At 38.7% G+C, this 24,930-nt stretch overlaps 1 pseudogene; it reads left to right on the plus strand.

Moving 5' to 3' along the window:
- Window positions 1-10,487: 10,487 nt before the first annotated feature.
- Window positions 10,488-19,420, plus strand: LOC123826340 (annotated as a pseudogene).
- Window positions 19,421-24,930: the final 5,510 nt, after the last annotated feature.

Below are 24,930 nucleotides of genomic sequence, written 5' to 3' on the forward strand. Positions count from 1 at the left end.
ACCAAGGCATGTCATAATGAATTTGCTAAAAAACATTGATAAAGAGAAAATCTTAAAAGCAGCCAGAGGGAAAAAAAAAAACATTATGTAGAGCACAGGTGGCAAACACAAGGCCCGTGGGCCGAATGTGGCCTTCCACCTTGTTTTATCCGGTACCTTGTATCTACCCGCTGCAGTGCTGAGCTCTCACTTAACTGTTAAGGAGTAGTTACATTTATACAGTCCTAAAATTACATTCGGCCCTTTGAAGGCAACTGTGAGGCTGATGTGGCCCCTGGTGAAAATGAGTTTGATACCCCTGATGTAGAGGAACGAAAGGGAGAATGACACAGACTTCTCATGAGAAACTATAGAAGCCAGAGGACCATGGAGCAAGCAAGGCCTTTAAAGTGCCAAATGAAAAACAAAAAGCCTCTTTACTGATGACAGCATTCAAAAATTCAGGCAAAATAAAGACTTTATCTGACAAACTAAAGCTGAGCAATCTGCTACTAGCAGATCTGCACTGCAAAAAAATGTTAAAGGAAGTTCTTCGGGCAGAAGGCAAATGGTATGAGATGGAAATTTAGATCAACAACAAATGAAAAATAGCAGAACTGGTAAACATGTGTTTAAATATTAAGTACATTCTTTTCATTTTTAAGGTCTTCTTCTTGCTCCTGAGACCCCTCTGCCAGAGGCAGTCTGGCCCAGCTACATATCCGGAGCATGCATTCCCTCCACACCGACCTTGGCCAATGCTAGGGTTCTCAGGCTTGAGTATCCATCCCATCACAGGGGCTGTGTGGAAGTAGATGCAGGCCCCACCACTGATAGCATGTGCCATCCTCCCTCCCTCTAGTCATAGTAAGTCCAACCCTACTCAGTGCTGAACCACTCAGGAGGATCTTACAGCATCTCTGCGAGAGTGGTGGCCAGGAGATGAGGATGCACATATCAGAGAGACATGTAGGAGTTAAATGGGCAGGACTTGGCTGTGGATTGGAGAGGGATTGGAAGAGAGGGAATTGCTCAGAAGGATTCACTGACCTAGTTGTAGGTCTGGGTAGCTGGGTGGATGTTTGTGTCTTCTGAAAGGGGAGCAGCCCAGAGACAGAAGGAGAGGTGTCTATTGAGGGCAGGGGCTATGACAAAAACTTGGTGGTGAGAACTTAGTGTATTCAAAAGATACCAGCTACAAAGAGCTCCAATTATAAGAACAGGATGCAATATGAGATGGAAAACCAGAAAGCAAAAGAGGATGATGTTTAAGTGATTACTTGGATTGAATTATTAGATAAAATAAAAGAAAAATTGTGAGTTAAAATACTGGAACTCAATTCTTATACCACATATTAAAAAACAAACTATGATGCATTAATCAATCTGCATTAGGGCAGCAAATATTTTACAATAGAGGAATTAAAATCCTGTTCTCTCAGGCATATAATCAAGAATTTTCTTTACTGCTTTGACAGTTACTGGAATACTTCCAGGTACTACATTGTTTTGCTGGTGCCCACTAACATTGTGTTGTTATTAGCACAAACTGTATGTTCTGATTACTTCTAGGTATCTACTGCTTTCAACTGAAAACATGATTTACGCATTAATAGTTCCACTGGCAGAGTTTCAAGTGTTTGTTATGTTCTACTTTGTGGTTCTGCTTTGCTTATCCACAGAAAGACGTTTAGATAAAATTCACAGATTTTATGGAAGATTACAAGCTTAATACACAATGACTACCATGTCCTGTCTTTGGATATTTACATTTTGACCTTTACCTCAAGGCCATATAAAGTTGTTTAATTAAAGTCTTAGATGATTTAAACACTGCCAAAAAATTAATTGGTATATGTCTATTATAATCTTAGTCTCTAAAATTTACATAAAATCTCCAAAATTACCTAGCTCATAATTATTAAGATCTAAGTGACTTTCATACTGTATTATTAACACACTTTATTGTAGTCTAGTGTCCAGCAGGGATAAGAAGACAGTTCTTCTCGCAAAGCTCACATGCATGCTGTGGACACTGAGAGATAGTACTTCTCCATTTAAGAATAGATGTCTTCATTTTGAAAAGGAGAGAGAACAGCATGCAAATCTGTTTTATTTAAAACACTTTGGAAACAAAATACACCTGCCTTAAATAAATAATGAAAGGAATGTTCCCCTCTCTGGTCTTGAGTTTCTTGGTCTCCCTTTCCTCTCCTCTCTAGTTTAAAAAGAGCAAGGAGTATAACCCACAAGAGCGGGACTTCCACCTGAAGAATTACTATCACCCATAAGAGCACATGAAAGCCACCTACGCCACTTGCCACAAGATGGTTCTAAATGTGAGAGAAGATGCCACCACTGAAGTCACATTTCTGGGACTGGTCAAAGAGAAGGCTTTCTGCAGAGGCCACCAGAATGAGAGTGTTCTACCATGTAGATTTTATTTTGACCACCCAGGTTGATCTTAGTTATCTAAACGTAACTCCCGACCGAGTACGTCTGGTAGCTGCCTGTAGAAAGCCTCTCCAAGAAGATGTATGTGCCAGATGTAGCACACATATTAACAACCTCCCAGCCATTCCCTTCTGTTCTTTACAGTTTAATTTCCCCACCTGGAAAGTTCTAACCAGGCCTCAGAACCCTCTTTGCTCTCAGACTTATGTCAACACAGGCATCCAGTTCATGAGCTTGCCCCATGGTCTAGTCCCCTTTCACCAGAATGTCACATGAGAAGTGTCTCTTTCTCACACATCCAAAACCAGAAACCACATTGCCAGGAGGAGCTTTTTGTTTCACTGGAAAAAAATAAACTGTGCAAAAGAAGAGAACAACTCATTACTGAGACAGAATTGAGAAATCTGAAATCTTCCTCTCAGGAGAAAGTTTGAGCAGTATTGAAGTACAGATGAAGAAATAATGAAATTTTTTAAAAAATCCTTGTTTTCTCCTCAAAACTGAAATAGAAGGCAATTACCTATATCTTATAAAATACAATATATCACTTTTTCTACTAATTTGTTAATCCAACAAACATCAATGGGCCTGGGTCAGGCCCCTCAGCACAAAAGGCTGACCCACAATGGTAGGGCACCCTCTGAAATTCTGCCTTATAGCAGGATTTATGTCTGGTCTAAATGGAAAATCACAGGAATCTTTGACCTCTGGACGGGCATTCCCAGAAGTCATGGAATCAAACTAGGGACTAGGGAATTGTTTTTTTCCATCTCAATGGACAAAGAATGAAGCAAGATGAGAGTTGCTCAGTGTGTTGGTGCCTGAGAGGGTGTGAGGGGAGAAAAAGAAGAAGGGAAGAGAATAATTATTGGCTTTAATGCATAAACTGCTTATCTATAAAAATTAGACTATTTTCTGTAAAGATTTTCGATTGGACTTTTCCTCAATTTTATATTGCTTCAGATTTTTAATCAGGAATTTTTTTTCTTATCTAGGCTACCTTAGGGTTGTTGCCATTTCACAAAATTGCTCTATACTTAAAATGCTATGTTAAAGAAGGCCATGGGCTTAAAATATAAGCCAGAAAAGAAATAGAAAAGCTTTAAGTAAAAATATGATAAACCATTTTAGCTAAGATAGTAAAAACTCTTTATTTGTACTTTAAAATATGGTCATGCTAAAATCACTCTATCTTATAAAACAGAGACACTTTCATGTCCCTAGTTCTGCTAAAATCTGAGTCAATGGCACAGATATAGAGCTAATGTGTCCCTTTTCCACCCTTCTTTAATAATACATAAGTAAAATAAAGGGCAAGGATATTCAGTAAGTGTTCAGACCTTTTTTGATAAGTAATTTAGAGCAAAATAAGCCAAGAGACTAAATGTTAAAAAAAAACCCGAACACACATTAATGGAAATGTTTATTTCAGTGGTATGTTATAGATATATAGTTGTATATTATTATTATTGTCTTTATATATTATATATAGATATATAGTTGTATGTTATTATTGTATTATAATCATATTATATTATATTGTATTATAGTTGCATATTATAGAGATACACATGATAAAGATTAGAGGAATTGAGCTCTCAAAAAAATTACATAAGGACCTGAAAATAGTAAAGCATTTGGAATGCTCCTCATTTCCATGGTAGCCACAGTTACAGAGATGCCATGTGTTCTTTGTCAACTCAGAACGTTTGTTACAAAGACATCATTCAAAATAAGAGTCAAACTCTGGGAACTCCCTTTAAAATTAAATGGTAAAAACATCAGAAAGTGTTTACTTCTCTAGTCTTGAAAATATTTTATGTAGAAATTAGGCAAGTCGCTGGGAAAAAATTTTAACCCAATTCACCTCTGCTGTGGGCCTTTTGTATGAATCATTGAGAATTTCACATCGTTACAGCATGCCATTCTCTCTTACTAAAGGTATCCACCTGCCTGTATAAAGGTACACATGCATTTCATGCCTGTTCCACTAAAGCTTTCAAAGTGCTCTCCTTAAGTAGCTGGCAAAAAAATTTTTAAGCAGGTAATGTCTTAAAATGAGTCAATTATTGATCAGAGATTTTTGTATCTTCTCAACACTTGACTTCAGATGGGAAATATAGGCAAGTTTGGCTGTTTTTGTTACCATACATTTATTCTTTCAACAAATATTTATCAAGCAAAGACTGTGAGGATACAAAGATGAATGAGATGGAGATTTTCCCTCAGGGTGCCACATCTAACAGATGCAATGATGGGAATATGAAGTACCATAACACAAGCAACAAGTTCATAAGGAAAATACAGACAACATGCTATTATCTTAGCTCAGAGGTGCTGTGCAATACTTGCTCTATAGTGAGGGGAAGATAAAGAGTAAGGTGAAATACAGGATTCAGGAAACGCTGGAAGAAGTAGAAACATTTTATGAGCTTTGATGGGCAGGTAGGTTTTAGCTATTTTAAGACTGAAAGGAGCCCTGGCTGGTTTGGCTCAGGGGATTGAGTGTGGGCCTGTGAAGCAAAGGATTGCTGGTTCGATTCTGAGTCAGGGCCCATGCCTGGGTTGTAGGCTAGGTCCCCAGCTGGGGACATGTGAGAGGCAACCTATCAATGTAGCTCTCAGACATCAATATTTCTCTCTCTCTCTCTTTCTCCCTCCTTTCTCCTTGCTCTAAAAATAAATAAATTCTACAATAAATTTTTAAAAAATGAAAAAGTTATGATATAAATACAGAGGTCTATTCAGAAGGTATCTAGCCATGTACTATGAAAAATAGAGATATTTATAAGAAGATACAAGATACAAGAAACATTGTACATAGGACAAAGACACCTCAGCCCCCTTCAAAGTAGGTACCTTGGGACCTCACACAGTTTTCCCAACATCTCTTCCACTGTTCAAAACACTCTGCAAATTCCTCTGTTGGAATTGCCATCAGCTGCCCCATCATATTTTCCTGAATCTCATTGATAATCTGAAATCTCTTCCTTTTCAAAGGTGATTTTTGGGTGAAAAGCCAGAGGTCACAGGGTGCCAAATCTGGGCTGTTGCAGGGCTGAGTCACCTGGGTGATTTGACATTTTGCAGGAAACTCTGCATGAGACATGACGCATGAGCTGGCAGGTTGCTATGATGAAGCTGCCAATCACCAGTTGCCCATAGCTGTGGGTGTTTTCTTCGTATTGCATCTCTCAACCAATGAAGAATATTGAGGTAGTACTCCTTATTACTTGTTTGGCATGGAGGGGCTTACTGGTAATGGACAACACCTTCCCAATAAAAAAACACAGTTAATGTGGTCTTGATCTTTCTGTGACTTTGCCATGCCTTCTTTGGACATGGAGAACCAGGCAACTTGTATTGGAATGACTGGGCCTTCGTTTCCAGATCATAGCTATACACCCACAATTCATCTCCAGTTACGTCCTTTTTGAGGAAATCTGGTTCATTGGTAGCAGTTTGACTCAAGTCATTAACAACTACAGCACAATATTCCTTCTGCTCTAGTAGCAGAAGCCATGGAATGAATTTTGCCACAACGCATTTCATGCCATGATCTTGCATCAAAATCTCGGACACAGTAGTTTTTAGACTCCCCAGATCAGCTTCTAGTTCTTTCACTGTTGGTCACCAATCTTTGTTGACTGCAGCCTGTACACATTCAACATTCTCAGGTGTTCAGCTTATTATAGGCTTTCCAAAACATGGATCACTTTCAAAAGATTCTCAGCCATCTTTGAAGCATTTGTGTCTCATTTGTATTTGTGCTGCACTCATTGCATCATCCCTGAAATCCTTCGGAATCATCTAAATAGTTTCCATGGAGGAATGTTCAAGCTTAATGCAAAATTTGATGCAGATTCATTGCTCTACTTGTTCAGTCATGTTGAATGTGATGGCCACACAATACACATTCTCAATGGTGTTGACTACCCCTACTGACTAGTACAGTGAAGTCATCATTGTTAACACATGCATATTCCAGTCCACTCTCTTTGGCTGCCAGGTTACATGGAAGTCATGCAAACCATTCTGGTTATATTAACAGTGGCTGGACTTTTTCTGGACAGACCTTGTATTTTAGAAAGCAGAAAATGTAGTACAGTTTTCAGGAAGTGTCTAAGGCCCATTTGAAATCTGTGTCATGAACTTCAGATGAGCCTCATCAGCACAGTTGTGTAACTCTTTTCAATATTCAATTGCACAAGTGTAATTACGATGAAGAACTGGGGCATTGTCTGGTGAGTAAATGGAGAAAGAATGGAGAAGCAGAGTTAAGGGCAGCTTTCAAGGAAGTGATTGCAGAGGTGGACCAGCCTACAGCTGGGCAAAAAGGTTGAGAAGAGGATGTGCATAGGTTATATGTAAATACTCCACTATTTAATAAAGGGACTTGAGCATCTGGATACTTGAGTACCCACCGGGAGGAGGGGGGGGTTCTTGGAACCAATTCCCTCAGGACTCCAAGGGACAGAGGTATTTCCAGAGAACAGGTTTAAATGTGAGAAAGAGCAGACATATAAATCATATGAAAAAGAAGGTTTGAGCTTCACAATTTACTTGGGCCTCGCACATTGTTTCCCTAAAGTTAGAGCATAACTAAAGGTTTTCTAAAAGGGAATAAAAAGCAGAAATATGGACTGAAAATATTTTAAATGTTTACCCTTAGGCACAGAAAATCTGCATTAAACAATTTATCATAAGGAAATGGAGGTGATATATTAAGACATTTAAATGAAACTGTTCATTACAATATCACTTGTAATATCAAAACATGAAAAATAAGTTTAATGCCAAAATATAGGAGATTAGTTTAGGAAACTATAGCAATCTATGGTAATGCCATGCAGCAATATTGACTAATTTGATATATTGCTTAACTGAAGAAGAAAATTCATTTCTTTTTTAAAAATTTAAATTCGTGTAAATAAATGCTGGGGGAAAGATAAAGGGGTCATATGTGAAACTGTTAGCAACTGTACAGAGTGAGATTATGAGTGATTCTTTGGGGGCAGGGTTTATGTCTTTGGCTTTACTAAATTTGTACAAAAGTAAAATCAAATATGAGTATATTTAGTCATCAAAGAAAATATCCAACTTGACTGTACTTCCTAGTTGTGTAAAATATATATATCAACCAGCCTTAAAATTCCACCATAAGACTTCATTAACTTTAACATATAAAGCTTTTAATTTATAATATGTATTCTGACAGCATCTATCATAAAGTAGGAATTGACTCAAGATGAGTTACTTGATTTTAAAAAAGAAATTATTCTTGTCAGAAAATGAGGATGCCCATGAATAGGCAAGAAGGCACAACATTCTTTTTCTGACACTATTTAGTTTTTCTGATAACTAAATTATTCTATTTTGCAAAATGTAGTTAATGCAGTAACTTAAGCTAGAAGACATTCTGTATTGTAAAGCTTGGCAAAAACAGTTCTTGCATCTTTCTGGGGTCAGAGGGGGAACACTGTGAGGAGGAAATGGCAGGTGGTGATTACAGTGACCACCATCCATGTTGCTGGACACAGGAATCAGCGGGCTGCCCAGTGCTGTGCTGCCTTCTATCCCCTTTCCTGTGTTTCTACTTTAGACTCCAAACAGACCAAGGAAGGAAAGGTGGAGGGAAAGGTGGAGAGAAAGGTGGGCAATGAGTCTGAAGGTACAAAAACAGAGAAGATTAATAAAAAGAAAAAAAGGGAAACAGAAGGGAGAGAACTATGTCACATATTATATCTCTATTGTTATGAAAAAGGGAGGATGATTATATTTATTATAAATAAGACATTTACTCATTCATTTATTCTCTCAACAAACATAGATTAGACCCCCTCAATAGCCAGGACCTATGTTATAACAAGAAAGAAAAGCATCTTCTTCCCATCTAGGTGCACACAACCAGACCAGTATTCTAGAATACTTTTTGTTATCCCTCTGCTCAAAAACTCAAGACTTTGGCTCATCGCCCTGTTCCATAAGCTTGGCTCATCATTTTTCAGCCTCTGGAATCACTTTTTCCTCCATGTTGCCTAGCCAAATCCTAATTGTTCTGTTCTGTTCCATGAAGTCATCTTTAATGTCTCCATCCAGGCCATGTGAATATTTCTTCTCTGAACTCCTATTTCATTTATAATATGTATTATATTTACATGTTAGAATAAAATTATTCCCTATTTGTGTGTTTTTCCTACTATTTGTAAGGTGGATCTTGTGGGTTCCTCACACTAGCTAACACAGAAATTGACAAGTGGTAAATACTGATTAATAACCACACCATTGTGATAGACATTTAGTTTGTCTTTCAGTAATTATGAAGTAATCTATGGCCCTCCTCCTGCAGGATCCCTAGATACTGGGCACTGTCTCAGGCTCAGTGGTGCCAGGGCAGCCATAAGTCCCTACTGGGCCTAGGTCTTTCATATTTGGTCCACAAGGCAAGCAAACCTTTCTCTTTGTAATACTGACACATCTCTGTAATCCATGAGCAAGGTAGAAAGGGGAGGACCAAGGAAAAGAAACATTCTGTCCTACAGCATATTCACAACTCAGAAATATTATTGAAAAAATATGTATTTGTTAGAAATAGCTTTGACTCTGAGAAATAAAAACTCAATATAACAATGATTTAAACAAGATAGAGGCATATTTTCCCTTGTGTAAAATTCCACAGGTAGGCATCCATTTCAGGGTCTATTTCATGAACTTCCCAGGGATCCAGCTCTTTCCAAGGCATTGCTGTAGCATCTCTAGGATGTGGTCATGGTCTCCAAGATAGCAGCTATATCTCCTGCTATCATACCCCTATTCCATGCAGTAAGATATAAGTCACAGAAAAAAGAAGAGACAAGGGATGCATTGTCTTTTGAGGAAGGGTCCCAGAAGTCATCATGGTACAATCCCACTTATATCTCATTGGGGAGAACTTCATGGCCAGGTTACTTTAAGCCATAAATAAGCCTAGGAAATGGAATCTTTTCTGAGAGACCATAAGCTCAGCTAAAAATTGGGGATCTTTCTATGGAAGAAGGAGAGAATGGATATTGTAGAACTAGCTTCTCATCCACAAATGGCAAAGATAATTTATGAATAAAAAGTAGATAAATGTCAATTTAAAATTAGGAGAATTGGAGATCATTTTATGGAAGAAAGGTGAGTCTTCAAAGTTATATTGTTTGGACTGGTATAAATGAAGAGGACATGACAAGTAGGGTGAATGGAATTAACAAGTGTGTAGATGTGGAAAAATATATATCCATTCATTATATCATTTCTGTATTTAGTAATTTTTTAAGAACTGTGTATTATGGAACTTTTAACTCATACATAAATGTAGAGAGAATACTCTAAAGAACCATTAGTGCTCATCAACAATTTTGAGAACTATCAATATTTAAAAATCATCAATAAACATGTATAAAGTAGGCTTTCAACTAGGAATATAGAAATGATTACAAAGCAATGGCTTGAAGGAAATTATGCCATAGCAGGTATGTCCCAGGGAGTAATTCATTAGAGGAATCAAATGGACACTTGGTGAAGCTGGAAATGTAGCAGCAGAAATGACATGGGATACATATGTATTAATCTTCTGCCATGTTCCAGTCATTGAGTTGGAGAAAGTTGATCTGGTAGTTGTTTACAGTCCTGCAGAGGTGCTCACAGTCTAACAGGAATAAGTAGGTGCAAATCATGGCAGGCCTGAAGTATCATGTCTTGGGCTATGAAATTCATTCAGGCAATAGAGACTTATCAAAAGTGGATAACCAGAGAAATGAAGTAATGTTAAACAGAGTTTTAGGAAGATAAAAGTGAATATCAAAACAACGCAAGGAAAGAGAAGAGAATTAACATATTTTGGTGTCTACTCTGTACCACATGTTGTACTAGAGGGTGACTTAACTTAGGCTGGATTCCTAGGTCACAGTGGAATCTGAATTTTAATCCATTCTGCCAGCCTCCAAAGCCTCCATATTTCCAGCCATACCACATGCCTCCAAGTCCTCAAATACAGAAGTAGCAGAAGGAATAGGAAAGAGGACAGAGACATGAGGGTGTTCTGGAACAGCCTGATTTTGTGAGTGATTAAGTGGTGTGAGTGGGAAAGGAGAGAGAGGGGAGGAATCAGAAATGACTGAAGTTCATGCCTAAGCTTCAGAAAGGCGGTAATATGTTTATCTGAGATAAACAAGTCAGAAGAAACAGAATTTGGGCAACATAACACATTTTATTTTGGATGTGTTGAGTTACTATTGGTATATAGCAAGCAATTGTAAACTCAGAAATTGTAAACTCAGTGTAGACACTGAGGAAAACATCAAGTCCCTATACATACATTTAGTACATACTGATGTGGGTGTGACAGCAGTAGTGCAGAGTTGTGAGATATCCCAAGAAGAAGGGGCACAGTTAAGAAACAACAAGTACCAAGTATCGAGGAGCCAGGACAGGGCCTGGAAGAGTGCTATCAGAAAACAGAAGGAGAGATATGAATGCTCTGTGTCTCAGAAGTCACGGAGGGTGACAGCCCTAAGACTCGTGGGCAGGCGAGTGATGATTGTCTCATAGTGAGAGGGACACCAGTGACCTCTTCAGGAGCAGTGACCTTTGCAGAATGTGGAGTAGTATGCAGTAGGAGTGGCTAGGAGGGAGCAGGGCTCAAATGCTCTCTTCTATTGAAAATGATCATTGGGCAGAAGGAAGAGCTGGGGATGAAAGTGGAATGGGGGATGCATAGTCAGTCTGTTTGTGAACAGAGAGAAAGATCTTGTGGGGAAGCTAAAGGACAACCAAGAGGGATTGTTTTTCCTCTGGGACAGGAGAGTAGAAACACAGGCCAGAGAGAAAGATGAGAGAAAATGTGAAGGGAGTTGCAATTTTTATCCTCACCCAAGGACATTTTTTGCATTGCTTTTTAAAGAGAGAAAGGAAGAGGGAAAGAGAATCATCATTATGAGAGAGAAACATCAATCGGTTGCCTCTGGTAGGCTCTCTGACCAGGGATTGAACTGCAACCTACATATGTGCCCAGACCAGGAATCAAACCCGCAACCTTTCAGTTTTGTGATGACAATCCAACCAACTGAACCACACTGGCAAGGCCAGCAATTACATTCTTTGATGTACTTGGGCAACACTCCAAAAATTTGAGACATGAGATGGTAGATGGAATAGAAATACAAGGAAGGGTGGGAGAGTTTGGAACAGGATACGTAAAGGATTGCCAGGTGAGGCCAAAGACATGAACCATGGGGCTCGGCGTGAGGGACAGGACGAGTGGGGAGCACTGTGGGCTTGTGGCCTGCAGCTATATCAGCAGTGTGGCAGCTGAAGCACGAAGCACTGAGAGTGCAGTGTTGTGTGTACCCTAACATGGAAACCGGGGGCTCAGGGGTCTAGGGTGATAGCAAGAGCTTAGCTGAAAAGAAAGACAGGGGGCCTCAAACCAATGGAGCCAGACAGGGAAGCAAAATTCCTTGAGAGGAGAAACTGAGTCTAATTCCTCATTACATCTCCTAACTCCTGGAACATAGTAGCTTCTCCATAAATGTTACATTAAAATGACTGAGCTAAGAATAAGATAGAAAGCCTCAAGAAAGTGCCTACTGGGTAATACAGACATATTCAGAGAAGGAGGTAACTTCAGGCCAAGCTGGTCAGACAGCTGAGAGAACTCTATTCAGAGACTTCCTCTTGTTTTTCCCCCCCACAAGAGTTTTGCCCTTCTGTTCTCTCCTTTATAACTTTATTAGAGTTAATTCCTCCTCTTTGCATCCAGCACTGGGTCTTACACAGTGTGGACATTCCATGGATGTTTACAGAATTGAATACAAGCAATCCATAATTGGTATTTTGTTGCTGTCTTTTGATCATTTGTCTACTGAGAGCATAAAGCCTACTGAATAGAGGAGTTGCTCCTTCTGCTTTCTGTTGGTGATTCTCTTTTGGCCTCGTCACCCAAACTGTCTTGCTCATTTTACAGCTGCCTAGGCAGCCTCTGTACAATCCCTTTTAGCCTCTCCCCATTCCATCCTTGGCTGGCCTTGGAATAAGAATCCCTAAGAGCACACCACCTTTGTGCAGCCCAGCCTCCACTGTGAGTGGCTTTTCCCACCTGCCTCCTCACAGGCAGAGCCTCTGTCCTTTCTGGACTCCTTCCCAGGATGCTTAGCATTACTTGTTTAGATCTTGACTCTCTTCCACCAGGAATTGCTTTCTGTTCTGATGGTCTTGAATAAATGCTTCCCATTCAGTCCAACCCTGGACCATTTGTGGGTAGCCCATCCATACTATTCACTTTCAGCAAGCAAGAACTAGACTAGACCTTTTGATAATTCTTAAACCTTTTAGATCTCTTATTCTGGAATCCACAGACTACTTCCAAGAGTGGAGTCCTTTTAACAGGTAGTTTAGGGGCATGAGACAGTCTAGGTGAAGCTACTAGTACCATGACAGCCATGCAAGGGAAGCTGGAGCAGAAGCATTGGCTTCTGTCATATATATATGACATTTATTTATTTAAAAACTTCTCAGTAAATCTTTATCCCTGAAAGCTAAATAGTGGCATAACTTCCATTCTTTCCTAGGTAGGAATTCATGCTGTTACACTGGAGGAAAGTTAGCACAGAAAATATTTTATTGAGTTAGTCACCAGCCTGGACCAAAAGTCTGGACCTACCATTCCTAACGGGAACGGAAGGTGACCTAAGGGATCTCTTATGAGATTCTACCTTATCTTATTAAATATTGCAATGGAGGTGCAAAGTGAGTCTTACTCACTTTATTAAGCTGAATCTATTCAAATGACTCTTGCTACTTACAATCAAAAGTTCTTTGTCTTATGCTAAAAGTTTGATCAAAGGCCATTTGCACTAAAGTAAGTTTTGTGTGTGTAAATTTGCTCCCTTGATGACTGTTATCATTTGTAGATCAGCAAGTGAGTTGAGCACAGTCCAGTGGCAGAATCACAGAGCCACGCAGATTAGATTCAAACCCTCCAGTTTCCAACTGTGTGAAAGTTAGCCGACACGCCCCATCCCTGCCCCAGAAAACTGGAATATTTCAGTGTCTACCACATGGAGATTTTGTGAATGTTAATTCATGGAGGTTTTGTGATTAGCTAATTCATTTAAGAAGTGCCCAGGTAGGTGTCTAATACATAGTAGGCATATAGTAAGGGGCGTCTCTTCCCATTTCCTTTCATTACTCCCTGCCTTGTTTTCCTGAGGGTAACTTTTCAAAGGGGAAATTATGGAGGTGGGGACAACCTCTGTTCCCCTCTGTAGAATAGAAATCATTTGAACTGTATAAAGTTAGGAATTTATATTTTTCTTACTTAAGTTACGTAAGAATTTTAATGAAGTTATTTAATTTTTGTGTGAAATACGTTTGGGATGTCACTTTGGTGTCCATAAAGCAACACATACAGTCAGTGAGGCAGTTCAGGCTCAGGTTACGGTCCCCATTTTATAGATGAGCAAACTGGCACTCAGGGAGGTGAAGTGCTTTGCTCAGGTCTCATGTCAAATAAGTGAGGGAGAGTGGAACTCAGGTCTCTCAAAGCCTCACGCCACCTCCTCTCTCTCCCTGGCCTTTGTGAGAGCAATTAGTGACTTGCTCCTGCAGTGTGAACAGAACAACATCCTTGACTAAGATGGTGAGAGGAGATGTCGGCTGCCTCAAACACCAATTAATTTCCTCTATTATGCTGCTGTGGAAAAACCCAACTTCCCATGACCCTCCCTAAGGAGTCTAGTACTATTTCTGTATCATTTGAAGTGAGTGAAAGCTTTGACTCTGAAAGGCAGTGGAAAAATGGGAGGGGGTGAAATAGAAGATAATATAATCAGGGCAGGAGTTTTGTTCTTAAGGAGACTTTTCTAGATGGCAGCTGTGTTCAAAACATGCTTCCAAGCCCCACTTCCTTCTTCATTTCGGTTTGTTGTGATTACTAGAGTTATGTTGTAGGCAAATAAATATATAGGATAATATTTTCATTCTGTGTACTGAAATAATTAAAGCAATGGATGCCTAACAAATTTCTCCATTCACTTTACCTAAGAAAACTCCTTTCTGTGAAGTGAGTTTTACTCTGTGTTTCTCAGGTTTGTTGGGGACTCAGAGGGAGAGTGTTACTATTCATTTCTCCAATAATAGAAATTCCTGGTATAATATAACTAATCAGAGTTGGCCTGCAGTGGTTAATCAAGCTGGGAACTGACCTTCATTATTTTTCCATTTTGTATTCCACACCTTCCATTTGTGCATTCTGCCTGGAAGCCACTCACCTGATGCTAGTTCTTGACTGATCAAACTTTCAGCCCCTGGGGCTTTGATGCTCCCACTACAGCTCTCCTGTCCCAAGAACCAGCCCAGCCCCCTCGTGAGTTCCCTGTCCTGAGCTCTATTCCCTCAGTGTCCTTCTAAGCGAGTAATAGGACTCCTGGTGAAAAACGCTAAATAATCCCTTTTGAGAAACACATTTCATTTTAACACAGACCCCCAGTACTAAATCTGGGGTCCATGGTAGAAAACATATTTTAGGGGAGTAAGGCCTTTCAGGATTCTAGCCTCCATGCCACCCCTGAAGAGCCAGCTGATTGCTGATAAGCAGTGGTGAGGATCCTGCTCAAATAATCTCCTGACATAGAGATCACCTCATTTGGCCATTTGTCAAAAGAGAGTATTTTTCCATAGGATTCCACTAGAGTCTCCAGGAAAATCAACAACAACAATACTGTACAATACAAACAACGGAAATTCAGTGAATCAAGAACTGAGTAGCAATGGTCTGAAGGGAAATTAAGCCTAAAATCAAGAGTAAGAAAGAGCCCTGGCTAGTGTGGCTCAGTGGATTGAGTGTCAGTCTACTAATTAAAGGCTGCTGGTTTGATTTCAACCAGTCGATGTTTCTCTCACACATCAATGTTTCTTTCTCTTTCTTTCCCCCCTCTCTCTCTAAAAATAAATATTTTTTAAAGAGTAAGAAAGAGATCTGTAAAGACAAGTAACAGAAGGACACTATGTGAAAAGGTGTGCAGAAATATATTTCATGGAAGGAAACTTTGGACAAAAGATGTTAGGTGAAATTAGGATCAAGGAGGATATAAAACAAGATTCTTCTGAATGGTTTCTCTATGGTGTGATAAGCATAATTGATTAGATTCTCTAAAGTTTCTGATTTACATAATGAAAGTATAGATTTTCAGTAGTGATGTATTTAACATTTACCTTTGAAAAGCCGTATGCTTTTCTGTCCTACTTTAAATTCAGACTTGGTTTGTTCTTTCATTTTTATGTCAGTTTGTTTCTCTATAGTATTGTGAGATGTTAAAAACAGCAAAGACCACTGTCTCCCCCAAAATTAAAAGTAACCTTTGTGGTTGAAAGGTGAAGGACATTGGCTGACTTAGCAATGGTCTTAAGAAGATTTTTTTAAACTTTTTTTTTATTGATTAATTTTCAGGGGGGGGAGAGAGAGAGAGAGAAACATTGATATGTTGTTCCACTTATCCATGCACTCATTAGTTGTTTCTTTATGTGCCCTGACTGGGGATTGAACCCCCTGCCTTGGCGTAGGGAAACAATGCCCTAACCAACTGAGCTAACCAGACAGGGATGTCCAGAAGTTTTAAAGATTTGTTTCTCTCTCTCATGCCTTTTTTATGATGTCTTCTTTTACACTGATTCATACAAATATTACATGTTTCCTATTTCTGTACTCCTGTTGACTAAGATAACATTGTTCCCCTGGTTTACAACATTTTAGTGGAGCGAGACAGAAAACAATGTATGGGAAAACTAAATTTTGCCAAGGCATTACATAAAATTGAACGTATATAATAATCACTTTCTCACACATACTAATTCGGCTTAGATATTGCGGTGGCTAATGATACAGGCTCTGCAGCCTGCCAGCCTGGGGCCATTGCCACTTGTCAGCTGTGTAAACTTGTAAGTTGTTGTACTTGATGTTATGGGCATCAGCTTTTTGTCTGTAGCATGGAGATAATAATCATGCCTATCTGTTAGAGTTGTTATGAGAATGGGTTAATATACATATAAAGCACTTATTAAGACTATGCTTTTATTATTAGCCAATAAATTATAAGCATACTCAGAGAAGGCTATACTCAGAGAAGCCACAAAAGTCAGAAGTGATGCCCATTTGAATACTTACAAGAAATCTTTTGGCTAAAAATGAGATTTAGTATATATTTAAATGTTCTTTATTACTGTGTAAAATGAATTTCTTTTGCAAGTTTCTTACAAAAAGTTAAAACATGAAATGGTAAGTCACATGGTTGAGGTAGAGACCCTATTTAGCATGGTTGGTATCTAAAGCTAATATATATTTAGCACCAACTTCTAATAAAGAGCAATTTTTAAAAAGCAAAATGTTTGTCTTCACTTCATAACTTCTGCTTAAAGTTTTGATCCTGCAGTAGGTAGGCACTTGTCATTCGAGGGCTGCTCAAGTCCAAACTCCTTTCCTAAGTTCAGGGAGGAATCCACTATATGAATCTGGGTGGGAAAAGCCAGAAAGAGACCTTGCCTTATTTCTTTCTCTCTTGTTCAGAAACCTTCCAGGTATATAATCTATGTTGGTTAAACTGAATATGTAAACAGGAAGAAGAAAAGTTTTACAACTAGGAAAGGGTACACGATGAGTCAGGAGTTGGTGCTGTCTTCCCAGCTGATTCCATTCTGATTAAGGGAGTGTCTTCAGGAAGTCACACATTGCTCTGTCAGTTACTAGTTTCTACAACAGTATGTATCAAATGCAAATGAACCCACTGACCTCACTGGAATGATGTAAGGATTAATCAATGAATGAAAATTAGTTGGGGCTTTCCACATGAAATTGTGTTTCTATTGTATACTAGAAGATAAAATAGGTTTAAGATAAAATAAGTAAAAGATTAGATACGCTTAACTCGAAAATATTTATCCCATTGTAAATAAAAGATCAGATACTTTTAACTCGCAAAAATTTAAACAAATTTTAAATTTGTTTAGTTAAATCTCCTAGAAATTTCTCTAGTAGGTAGTATTAAAAACATGAATTTATTATATTCATCATATAATTATAAAAGTATAATAAATTTTCTACTATGTGCCCAAACTGCATAATTCCAGTTTCTGGATATTTAAGAAATCTTTCTTCCTCAATCTTCCCTTTTATTTGTGAGTCTATTTAATAGTTACCATTTTTAGCTTTAATTAAGTTGTATATTTCCTATTATATTTTCCATATTCTTTGTTATTTCTTTTAAGGAGCTTCTGTAAATTCAGCTCCTATGTTTTGTTTTTCTTTTTTTCTTAAAGAGATGCGTTGCTTAACCTCTTAAGAAATGTGGGTTAAAATTTCCTCATGACTCCTGTAATTATTACAGTAGTTCCTATTTATCAGCAGGGGATATGTTCCAAGACCCTCAATGGATGCCTGAATCCACAGCTAGTACTGAACCCTGTATATACTGTTTTTTCCAGTGATAAAGTTTAATTTATACATTAAGCACAATAAAAGACCATAAAAAATAATAAAACAATTAAAACAACATACCAGAACAAAAGTTATGTGAATGTGGTCTCTCTCTTTCTCTCAAAATACCTTCTGTACTAATCTCACCCTTCTTGTGGTGGTGTGAGATGATACAGTGCCTTACACAATGAGGTGAAGAGGAGTACTCAGAATGGCACACAATTTAAAACTTATGAACTATTTATTTCTGGAATTGTCCATGTAATATTTTCTGAAATCACAGAAAGCGAAAATGTGGATAAAGAAGAACTACTATATTTCAGTCTTCTTCAAATGTTTCAGTCCAGCTCTCCTAAAATACATGGCTCAAGGTTGAATAAGCCAACTCTATCTTTTAACATGTGTGCACACATATATCACATTCGGAACACACAAATCCATGCAATCACCTCTCTGCCTTATGCTTTCCCTCCCACTTTCATCCACCTCTGGGATTTTTGCAAAAAGCAAACAATAGCCACGAACTGTAACAGACCAAATCCCCCACAATACTGTATGTGTGCCTCTCAAAAGCCAAGGTGATTTATGGTGCTAAATTTAAAAGAAATATCACTGCTGTTCATTGATCTGCCCACCATTTTATGCTTTGACCAACAAAATGAAACAGAAAAACATTTCATTAGAAGTGTACATAATTTGAAATACATTAGAGACTTTAGCAATCTTTTCAAATTAAATCCTGGATGTGTGCGAGGGGATAGAGATGTACCTCACTTCACGTGATATTATTGTCATACTCTTGAACATTGGAACATTAAAGGAATTTTTGAAAGTGAAGTTTAATTCTTTTAAAATCTGTCTTGACTCTTTTTATAAAACAAAGGATCTTTCTGACATTTGAGCAATAAGCCATTGTGTTGTCATATTTTATCAGCATAGATTGTAGCCTAAAACTAAAACTGCATCAGCTTTTAGAATTTTGTTTGAGTCCCCACACATGTTCAACACACATAGGGAGAAGTGTTATTTCTGTCTGGGGCCCACATGCCCTGGCTGAGACATGACTTTCGTCCGCAATGGTCACATGTGTTCAGGTTCTGTGAATCCAAGTGCCCTAAAAACTTTGAAAAGAAGCACAATCCTTGCAAGGTCAGGTGGATTAAAGCCTCCCGTAAGGCAGCTGATAAAGAGCTTACAGCGGATAATTCATGTGAATTTGAAAAACATAGACATGAACCTGCCAAACACCAGTGAGAGTTGCGAAATAAAATGATTGGTGCAACAAAGAGTCAAAGAGATCAAAGAGAAACCCCAACCTACATTTATAATGAAGAGGTTGAAGAAAAATAAAGAACTACAGAAAGCTCAGGACGTCAAAGAAGTCAAGCAAAACATTTATCCCAGGCATACAAAGGAAAGCAGTTGGAAGGCAAAGTGGCACAGAAGCTACGAGAGAATGTGGACAAGGAAGTTGTTGCTGACGATCTTACTATTTAACCGTTTCTCTGAGCACATTGGAAAATCTCCTTTGGAGACTTAGATGTTTTAAGTTATTCATTTATTTTTTACATAAGCTGACTCGAATGAAAAGGTGATTAAAATTATATCTCTTCTTCATTGGTCTCTGCCAAACATCAGATAATATGGATGCTAGATTGCATCTCACTGTTAAACCTTCACTCATAGATTGACTTATGTAAATCATGAGAATTCTATTAATACAAAGTGAATTGTGGACATAAAATGATCATGCCATTTGGATGATGGCACCATTTATGTAATAACCAATGACAAAAATTCATGACTAGTGATATATAAAATAAAATTTCCTTTGCAGTATCTTTACAACAGTATTCTCTTTATTAATGTCATAGAAGGAGGGGTCCATTTAAGGTACTAACTATCTATATGATAATTAGCCTCAAGTACTAATACTTTTTGTTTTGATTTCAGTATTTTATGTTTTGGTTAATTAACATTTTAGAAGAACATAATGGCCTCCTATGTTGAAACCCGATTCTCTCGGACTAATCCCCCTGGCTTAGCTGTGAGGATGGGCAGGCTTGCATGTTGGGGGTGAACACTGAGGCACTTTGCTCTCCAATTTCCACTTTGGAGAAAATTCTAATTCTAATGAGATTCCTGGTAGAACAAGCTTTATTTTTCCAGCTCAATGATGATTTAGAAGCAGAGGAATCCAGAGTCTTTTAAATTTTTGTGTGTGCTTTTTTAAAAAAAAATTAATTGTATGGGGGAAAACTGAATTCATGACTAGAATGGCTATACATTATTTACACATAAAATCATTTCTATAGTGGGTGCCTACATACTTATTATTTAAAGGTACTAAAGATAAAATATCGATTACTTGGAAGAAGATAACTTCACCTACATATGCTACTGAAATAAGAGGTATATTTAAAGAAAAATGTATACTTAATACTTCATGTTTCTGTACATTATGAGTAAGTATTTTAAGAGTATTAAGTAACTCAGTTTTTATATTTTTTAGGACAGAATTTAGAATAAATTAAAAATTTTTAGGGTTATATAATTATACAGTAATGGCTAAATTTTTACTTTAGTATTAGTAATAAAGTAGACTGATCACTGATTTAAAAAAAGAAGTTTATTGCCCTGGCTGGCATAGCTCAGTGGATTGAGCATGGGCTGCGAACCAAAGCATCGCAGGTTTGATTCCCAGTCAGGGTACATGCCTGGGTTGCAGGCCATGGCCCCCAGCAGCCGCACATTAATGTTTCTCTCTCTCTCTCTCTTTCTCCCTCCCTTCCCTCTCTAAAAATAAATACATAAAATCTTTTAAAAAAGAAGTTTATTTGCTGAAATAACAAATATTTATTGAACACTGCCTTAGTTAGTTCAGGCTGCTCTTATAGAACACCATAAACTGGGTGGCTTAAACAATGGAAATTTATTTCTCACAGTGCTAGAGACTTGGGAGTCCAAGATCAGGGTGCTAGCCTGGCTGGGTTCAGGTGAGTACCCTGTTCCTCATTTTCTGACAACTGCTTTCTTGTTGAGCCCTCACATGGCAGAGAGAAAGCAAGCTCATTCCATTCAGTCAATAGTAAGCACCTACTAAATGCCAGGTACAGTGCTCTCTAGTAAGGGCCCAATGGTAACAAAATAAACAAGGTCCTGCTCTAATGAAGTGTACAGCCCAGCAGCAAAGAGAAATGACAAGCAAACACACAGTCAGAGAAGATAAGCAAAGTTAGAAGAGGGTATCAATTAAAGTCTCTGAGGAGGGGCCATTTGAGCTAAGGCTGGAAGGCTAGGGGTGACCAGCATGTGAAGAGTGGGGGAGGAATAGTGAGGTATGGCTTACGGCAAGATTCTGTAAGCACAGGAGCAAAGTTTGGCCTCAAGGAGGGTCTGTAGTTGGACCTGAGTTTGTCTAGTACCCCTAGAGGAGAAAATTGGAGATAGGTGAAGGCCAATGTCTTGGCTCAATGTTCTAGTTCTCTTGCTTTCTAAAAAAAAATGGTGCTTATGATGGCATCTTTGAAATCTCATGATTGTGTGGACTGAATGTTGTGTTCTCCCCAAAATTCATGTGTTAAAGCCCTAACCTCCATGGCGATGGTATTAGGAGGTGGGGCTTTTGGCAGGTGATTATTTTAAGAGGGTGAAGCTCTCATGAACAGGATTAGTGCCCTTATAAAAGAGACCCAGAGCTCTTTCTTCCCACAGTGTGAGGCTATGATAAGTGCAGCCCAGGAGAGGATCTGCACCAGAACACAACCTGATCTTGGACTTCCAGCTGCCAGAACTGTGAGAAATAAATTTTGTTGATTATAAACCACCTAGTCTATGCTACTTTATTATGGCAGCCTGAATGGACTAACACAATAGTATGTCTTCAGAAAGTCATATGTCAATGATAAAAAAAAAAATTAACACCTGTATTTCTTTCCTTATGAAGCACAGATACCATAGAGTAGAAGCTGGGGGAAAGGAAGTGATAATAGAAGCAAACTTTAAAATAAAAACAGCCATCTGTTGGGGGGGGGGGGCTTCCTGTAAGAGATTTTTAAGGGATTTACAGTATCTCATTTACCCTTACAACAAACCAGTGAACTGGTGTATCCATTAGAGACCTGCTCATCTGCAAATAATAGAAAACCTCAACAAGAGTAGATTAAATGGATAAGGAAGGGGAACATTTTTCTCATACGAGGGGGGACCTGCCAAAACAGAATTACCTTCTGGAAGGTAGGGCCCTTGTAGTACAGGCTTCCACCCCTAGGTGAGTGTTCTAGGAACCCATCTGTATCAGTGTACCAGCTGGCGCTGTTGTGAGAGGCTGCATTTGGCTTCAGTGAATTTTTTTAAGACTCTTTCAACGCGTTTGCCCATTTAAAGATGGGTGATTTACAAGTGCACCGGTCCACACCACTCTGATTGATCAGCAGTTTTTAACCAAAAACATCATGACCCCCATGAGCCACCCTCCCTAATTACTTGATCTCACCCCAAGTGACTTTTTGTTTCCCTGGATGGAAAGAGTCCTAAAAGAAACGTTTGGCTGATGTGGAAGAGGTAAAACAAAAAATGAAAGAAGCACTAAATAGTGTCAAAATTGATGAGTTCAAAAACTGTGGAAAAATGTCTCGGAAAGTGTAGTACATCATATGCAGAGTACTGTGGAGGTGACTGGAGTTTAAACATGTAGGAATAAATACACAATTTTTAATAAATAAATTCTGTTTTGGGGGGCCCCCACTCATATAACAAGAAGTTCTAAGGTATACAGTCCAGGGCTAGGAGAGCCACCCAATGGTGCCGCTATCGACCCCAGAATCTCTCCATATTTTTGCTCACTGGTGTTAACTGTGCCCCACTGCCAATTCTAACCATAAGAACAGCAGCATCAGGAAAAAGTGCACAGACATTGGTAACTATCTGTTATTGTCATTATTACCAAAAATACGAGGTCTGTCCAGAAAGTATCCAGCCATGTGCTTCGAAAAATAGAGACATTTATTAAACAAGTTACATGATACAAGAAACATTGTACATAGGTCAATGATGCCTCAGTTCCCTTCAAAGTAGGCACCTTGAGACCTCACACAGTTCTCCCAATCATCATAAGCTGCCCCATCCTATTTTCCTGAATCTTGTGGATGGTCTGAAATCTCTTCTCTTTCAAAGGTGATTTTAGTTTTAGAAAAAGCCAGAAGTTGCAGGGCACCAAATCTGGGCTGTAGATGGGCTGAGTCACCTGGATGATTTGATGTTTCACTAAAAAAACTCTGCATGTGATATGATGCATGAATGGGGTGTGTTGTCATGATGAAGCCGCCAGTCACCAGTTGCTTATAACTGCAGTCTTCTGAATCATCCAAATAGTTTCCTCAGAAGAATGTTCAAGCTTAATGTAAAATTTTAATGCAGATTCGTTGCTCTACTCACTCAGTCATTTTGAATGCAACAACCACACAGTACACATGTTCATTCAACAGCTTCTACTGCCCCCACTGACTAGTACAGTGAAGTCATCATTGTTCGCACATGCGAATTCCAGTCTACTCTCCTTATTTGCTAGGTTACATTGATGTCACACAAACCATTCTCATTTTATTAACTGTGGTTGGACTTTTTCCAGACACACTTTGTATTTACCACCAAAACTTATACCCTAAATGATAGGGCTGTAAATAATTAAAGGACACATTTTTGGTCCTTGACAGAATTACAGATGAGTCCAATGAACTTAGAGTTGAATTAAAGATTAGTAACAATGCAAATTATAATAGATTTGATACCAAATGAATGACTGCAACAATATATGTACTAAAATTTCCAAGGTTGGAAAGATTAGTATTATAGACTGTATAAACTGAGAGTTTTAGAGACCATGCAGTGAGAAGTCAAGAGACATGAGGCTGTGAGAGTGGAAGAAAATTTCCTCTAAAGTCAAAGTTATTTTGGCTGCTCTAATAATCAGATAGACATGAGACAGATTAACAAGATAAAATAACAGTATATATATATATACACACACACACACACACACACACACACCGTGTGTACATGAGAGAGTCACAGACTCCACATGCACAGGAGGTTAAAAGACAGAAAAGAAAAATGAGCATATATGACATTCTGAGCTAGGGATAAGGTGAGGTGCCTTGGGGGCTTCAAAGGGCCATCACAGGGAGAGCACATGTTCAGTAATTAGTAGTCTGCCCTGCTCTATAGATAAAGAAAAGCATGTAATTTCAGATAATCTCTTACTACGAGCAAGACCCCCCAATGCAAGTTCTTCTAGGCAGTTAAGGGAAGGGCAGAAATTCCTCTTGAGACCCCAGCTAAAGGCCTTTAGCTCAAAACAAACTGCATACCACAGAGGCACATTTGGAGGTGGCTCTGTATGAAGCCCTACAAAGCAAATTGTTCAGCTGAGCAGAAACTGGATTCCAGGGACAGTGAATCTTAATCTCTTGCCCTTTCTTTATGACACTGTTACCAATGGATACCAAGGAATACTTCCTGGAGGAGGTGGGCTTTAAACTGAGCCAGAAAGGGAGGGCAAAACTTAGGCAATTAAAAGCAGAGAAGTAAGGCATTTCAGGTAGGAAGAATATCATCCTAAGGGCTACAGACCCGGGACTGAGCATAACACTTCCCAGCAGTGACAACGTGAGTCTGACTGGTGTGCAGAAGGAGAAGAGGGCAACACAGCTGGAAGCAAATACATTGGGCTCTGTTCTCACTGGGGACAAGGGTGGGGACACTTCTCACTGTCATGAATATTTCTTCCCACAGCTATATGGTACAATAGCTATATGGCATAACAACTGTATAGATCTACTCACTGAGTAGATCTATCTTTGCTTTTACTTAAGGCCACAATCATGTATTTGTATAACCAAAAGCAGGTCCAGGTGCCTGCCATTACAAAAGTCGCTACTCAAGAGGTAAGTGCTGATGTAAAGGAAACTGGTTCATTTCCATGTGCTGGCAACCTGGAAGGTGGAGGA

This window comes from Phyllostomus hastatus, unplaced genomic scaffold, assembly GCF_019186645.2.
Source record: "Phyllostomus hastatus isolate PE091 unplaced genomic scaffold, TTU_PhHast_1.1 phas_contig_80, whole genome shotgun sequence".
Classification (NCBI taxonomy): Eukaryota; Metazoa; Chordata; class Mammalia; order Chiroptera; family Phyllostomidae; genus Phyllostomus; species Phyllostomus hastatus.